This window comes from Morone saxatilis, unplaced genomic scaffold (assembly GCF_004916995.1).
Source record: "Morone saxatilis isolate NCDOM2014 unplaced genomic scaffold, NCSU_SB_2.0 Contig15, whole genome shotgun sequence".
Classification (NCBI taxonomy): Eukaryota; Metazoa; Chordata; class Actinopteri; family Moronidae; genus Morone; species Morone saxatilis.
In genome coordinates this window covers 12,753,763-12,759,955 of record NW_023339707.1, presented here as the reverse complement: position 1 = coordinate 12,759,955, position 6,193 = coordinate 12,753,763, and the positions used below count along the sequence as shown (strand labels likewise).

At 44.9% G+C, this 6,193-nt stretch overlaps 1 protein-coding gene across 2 annotated transcripts in view; it reads right to left on the bottom strand.

The window, feature by feature from the left end:
* The window catches only part of l1cama (L1 cell adhesion molecule, paralog a), a 36,824-nt gene that overhangs the window by 18,265 nt on the left and 12,366 nt on the right, over nt 1-6,193 (bottom strand). The gene's annotated exons all lie outside the window — the stretch shown is intronic.

Sequence of the window (6,193 nt, the reverse complement as noted above, 5' to 3'; positions counted from 1 at the left end):
GGGGGGGGGGGGGGGGGGAGAGGGAGGGGCAGAGGGGGCCATGTGTCAGAATGGGAGAAAAATTACCCTGCACCATGTGGTCAGACCTATACACAGACCGAGACATGGAGTTAACACGCCAATCAAGATTCAACAGTCACACATCCCAACAAAAAACACCAACAATGCCTATCAGTGAACCTGTTCCTGCAAAAAAAAATCTCCATTTGGTTAATTACATGACCAGTGGCCCATATGGAAAGGCCAGTCAGCAGCACAGATGGACAGAATACCACAACAAGAAGCTGAACAGAGCCTCCCAGTATCCAGATGGGCTATGGACAGACAAATGCAGATTGATGAAGTGTCAAATCAGCTAATACGCAAGACAGACAAACAAATAGTTGATAATAAGGTTGACTGCTCAGGTCGGACTGCACAAACTGAATTGTTCGTAGTGTACTTGGGTGATAGCACTGTGATAAGTGTGCAATAAAGATGCTATCAGTCATGGTGAGTGAGGCAAGCCACCCCTGCTAAGAGTCTATCCGTTCTCCATCTGTACCCTTGGATCCGGTCCTCACCACAACATGCAGGCTGTCCTCCCCCGCGGCACCACGTGGCGCAGCCCGCTGACTGTTTACACTACTCAGTATCACACACAAAGAACTGTTATAGCACACCATGATTAAGACGTACATGTGTGACAAAAGAAAATGGCGATAATAGAAAGAGGTTGCTTATTTGGCAGCTCTGCAGTAATGGCAGCCTGATTGAAAGAGTCTTGGCTCCGAACGGCACTGTTTGTTGGCAATGCCACAGCGGAGTGATGGGTGACCTTGGAGAGGAGAGGAAGGTCGGAGAGGAGAGGGGATGAAGATGGATAAGAGTGGAGGGTGAGAAGAGGATGGAGAGGTGATTATCGTTCATTTTCTAGTGTGTAATGGCTGGCCAGTTAATTACTGGGGATAATTCCACCTCACTTTGAGAACAATGTTTTGAACAATATCTTAGAAAGAGAAACAATAACGTGGGATTTATCTACATCAGCAGAGCCAAATTAGATTAAATTAAAGACCAAACAAGAGCTGAGCCCTTAATAAGGCAGTTTAAGCTAACAGCGTTAGGATTAAATGAGCCATTACACTAACTTACTTGCCTTGTCAGAAGAATGGCACAACAAGCACATAAAGAGAGAGAGAAAGGAGGGGTGAAGTGGGTGGAGGACTTTAGGGGAAGATAAAGAGGAAAAGTGAGTTTGAAGAAAAGAACAGTGGAGAGAGAGAGGCGGAGGTGAAGGAGGAGAGCGGCATAGTGAAGGAGGGAGGGTGAGAGGTAATGGGAGGAGCGGAGGGATGTGTAAGGAGGGGAGGAGGAGAGATGACAAAGGGTGACAGCTGTGACACTAATCCTATCCATCCACTTGCATACACACACATGTGTGCAAGCTCTTCCAATCAGTGTGCATCATTGTTGTTCACTTTCCTCTTGTTCCTCTTCCTCTGTATCTTCTTTTTTTGTCCTTCTATCAGCGGCTTCGGTGGTTGTTCTCTGGAGACAAGGAGCCAATTACAGTGATCCGGCCTTAAACCGGCCTCTCCAAAATGCCATTAGAGGCAGATGAATGAAGTGGGGCTGGTCGGGGTATTAGTAGTGGTGTTAATGTGATCTAAGGTGGGAGCTTGCCTATCAGTGTTCCCTTCAAAGAGACCGTGAGGGGGAGTCGAGCAAAGCTGGACGCTGATTAACGATGTGGCGGACCATAGCTTGTCATGCCGCCAATCACAATTCACCAAGGGAGTGTTTTGCATGTGCACAAGCCAGCACACACACACACACACACACACACACACACACACGCTCAGAGACACACTCATGGAGAGTACCAGACATACAAAGAAGCTCGTAATGCATGGATAGACTGACAGAAAGGAAGGCAGACAGATAGACACACCTCGAGTGGTCTGACAGAAGAGATCAGACAAATAAAAGGGCATGGTCCAGTGGGTTTCAGTCAGGATGTAGACCTTGCCAAAGAATATTCCAGTCATGTTGAGTAGGAGCAGTAAAGGGGAACACTATAATGGGTTGGGTGTGTAAAAGAGAGACTGCGAGTGAGAGAGAGGCTGAGACAGACAGAAAGAGAGAGGGAGAGAGAAGTGGTATGGAAGGTTGCCATGTAATGAGGCTAACCCAGACACCACAAACATGCTGATAGCACAGACTGATGTGGCCCGACACACTAACGCGCAAATGCACATATACACCCACACACACATATGGACACACTTCCAAGCTGTGTGCACGACATGGAGCCTCATGGCGCTCCATTATCACAGGGGTGAGAGACACTGACATCGAAGCAGATGCTTGATTTCACTTCTTCAGGGTGTCCGCTGTGCAGCTGTCAGAGATCCAATCCCAGCCCTGTTACCTGCTTCATTGGACAGGGTCAAAGGTTACTCCTGGGATGGTTGCTTGCAGCTGGACTCAGATGACCCGTCACAGTGTTCCTGAGTGCTTTTAAAAACTATTATCACCGCTGGGATGTCAACGGGTGCCATCAGAAGTCGTTCAATCACACGGAGATTGTAGAGTGCAGAGCTGTGTTGAGATTTGAGGGCGTGGTCGTTTCTTTTTTTTTTTCCACAAGAAAGCCTGACTGCAGAAAATTAGCCGCAACAGGCCATGTATCAAACGAGCCAAATCGACCAAGTCAATTTTGCAACTCCTTCAATTATTCATGAATTTCTGCTTTGAGGCGTTTTGCTTACAAAAACACGAATAACATAAACATTTTGTATTACGCTGTTAGTGTTGCTACCATTAGCAGAATGTAATTTATGCACACCATTGTGTTGTGTACCCCCCTTGTCATCCGTTAGATAGAAAATTGCACCCTTCCGTGCTCTGCAAAATGTAGTAATTAGGATTAAGTAGACATGTTGGGCGTTGCCAAGGACTTTCCAGTGCTGAATAGGCTCTCCATGGAGGAGGGGGGCAACACACACAAGATCAAACCTCAAGAGTCAAATCATGTTCTGAGTTTCTTGCATATTCTTATCCCCATCATGCCAACCACCCACATACACATGAGAGACTTTTACTGTTTGCTTCATATCCTCACATACCCGTGTGAGGAGCTGCTGCGTTGATGAATGTAGCCCGGTATATTTTCTCTCAACAAAGTGAGTCATGCAATTATCAGTTCTAAATGTGCTTATCTGCACTTTGATCAGATGTGCTCTACTTGATGTGTGTGTGTGTGTGCATGTTCAAACATGTGTGCAGGCCCTGTGTCCTGTCATGCCTTGCTTTTAAATATTAACAACCTCCAGCTGTGAAGATGTGTAGGGGGAGAGGATGCAGGACGGAAGAAAGAAGGGGGAGAAAAATAAATGAATACATGCCCCCCTTTACCCTCTACTCTTCCCCCAGGGTTCGTCTGTCTGCTGAAACATCAGGCTGAAAAGAGACGGACGGAGGGAAGGACAGAGGAACGATGGAGTGATTTAGACATAAACAAAGAGAGTACTCAGTAAGACAAATGGACTGAAAGGCATTATGGCGGGGAAGGCACTGAGAGATTGTAAGGGTCAACAGATAGTCAAATTGAGGAGGGGGGTCTGAGAAACAAGGTGATGCTGGTGGGAGGTAGATGAACAGGCCCCCTACAGAGTGAATTATTCATAGAAATCCCCTTCCTGTCGGCACAATTTGCCCTAAATTCACCCAAATTCATAATTCATTTGCACCCCACGCCATACATTTGGTTTGGTTCCAGACTGATGCTGTCCATCTATACCTGGTGTCTTTGGTGTGGCTGTCTGACTCTCTTTTTCACTCCCTCCTCCCCTCTTCCTCTCTCTGGCAGGGTCATACTTAATGCATGAGCCTGTTGCAGTGAGACAAGTCTCGAACCAGCTTTGTCGCTATGGCAGAAAAATACCCCAAATCATGTGAAATAATACTGGATACCTGTTTCTGCTCCGCTCCACATTTTACTTCACGACACAGACATGTCTCTCATCATTCGTCGCAGTGAAGATCGCATTTCTTACAAGCTTTACTCACGTTTTCGCAAAGTGTTTCAACTTAGGAGCCGGGCCTTATAATAGGAACTGTCCAAGAACGATGAGTGCCCATTTTCCTGTCATCTTTTTATCAGTCTTCTCCTTCTCCTCTCTCAGCCCCCCTGGTAGCTGACACTAAAAGCTTTCTTCAATTCCCCTCGATCACTTTTCACAGTACATTTCCTGGTCCCTCCTCCTCTCTCCTTCTCTTCTTTCTATATTCAACACCTTCTCTTTCCATCAATTTAATAAACTGCTGCGGTAGCACTCTGGCTTGAACAATAGGCAACATGGCTGATTAATTCAATATATGCAATTTTAAAGGAAAAGGAGCTTTACTACAGCACAGTGTGAAACCAATATCTCTCTCATGCCAGTATACTCTTTGTTTAAAAGGCCAAGTAACATGTGTTTCAAGACCGATGATCCATGGTCAACTCCAAATGGAAATTTACCAGCGGAAGAAGGCTGCAAACCCACAGCTTATCTGGAATCAGGATACACAGACAGCACATTTATCAATACAACTATTAGCATAAGCTTGGCCATTAGCTACTCCCACCAGTGTCAAATGCAGCGATAGAATGCACGCCATATTTTCTTCATTTTCCAAACGCCTACACCTCTTTCAAAGACCCCACCTTACCCACCCCCCTTCGTTCTGTCAAGGGTTAGGGGTTAATATTGGAGTGACACAAAGCTGGAGAAAATAAAGGTTGTCAGAGGAGCCGTAAGGGCAACCGCCCACTCTCTCTCTCTCTCTCTCTTTCTCTCTCTCTCTCTCTCCATCCTGGTTGCCATGACAACAGGGTCTCCACATATCATCCCCCTTGTACATACAAATTCAGTTATTCACACACATGGACACTAACAGGTTTTCAGTATCACTTACATATGCGCACACACGTGCACATGCTCACTCATTTGCTGGCACACACAGACAGGCCATCCCTCAAACACACACACATTCATGTGTAAGTACAAATACTAAATTTCTTCACATCTATACTATGCGCACATACTTAAACAGACACAAAACACATTTGGCAGAAAGTGTTGAAGTTACTCAAAGATTTATAAAATGAAATTATTCACAGACTTATCCAACTGAAAGTTAAAGTACAAAACACAAGTACAAGATTCACAAAGTCCTTAACAAATCTTTCCTCTCCCGCTCTCTCCTTTGTAGACAAATAAACACTCAGTCATCCCTCCTATTGCAAAAGCAGCTACCTTTGAAGTGATTTATTTATTGATGTTTTTCCCCTTAAGACACAATGGGAATGGTAGAATAAAAGAAGTGGTGAATAATTCAAGGAGAAGGGAGTGGACTCATTAAGACATCCGTGAGGGATGGATAGGAGAAGTGGATGGATGGAAGGAGGGATGGATGAAGGAAAACTGACAAAGAGAAAGAAGGGCAACACCGGCGGGAGATCAAAGGGGGATTGGAGGGCGGGGTGACAGCAGAGTCAACAACAAAAAGTCTGAAAAATTAATAGAAACTGAAAAGGGAGAATGAAATGAAACAGAGAAAACAACAAGAAGAAAAGATGGGTAAAAAAGTGTAAATGACAGATGTGAAGAGAGAGAGAGAGAGATCTGGTTATGGGATCACTGACCAGTAAAAGCTCTGTAACGATCAAAAACAGGGGTGTTACCCTAATGTAATCGTGTATCAGATACCCTGTATATGTGTGTCTTTGTGTGCATGTGCGTCCATGTGTGTTGCAGTGTGTATCAGTAAAGATCAGCCTGTGTGTCAGCAGGTCAGCTAATCTCTCTTGTCAGCTAATGGAGCCAGTCTTGCAGACTGAGTGCTGCCTCTGGCTCTCTCTGCTTCTAGCATGTTAGCTGCTGCTCACTTAAGTCCACAACTGATAAGGTAATTTGCTTATGGCTTGTCTGTCAGTCAGTTAGTCACAGGAAATGGAGATGCATGGTATTGATAAACAAAAAGAAAAATAAACAGAACTAAAGTGAATATGCTATGTTCAAGTGATAAAATCATGGCTGTTGACTTTTGAGTGGCACGATTAAAATTGGCACAACATTTGGCTTGTGCCGCAATATTGAATCTGTTTTTCATTTCCTTTCAATTCACCTGCAATCTAAAAGCAACAAATATTTGGGGGGGGGGG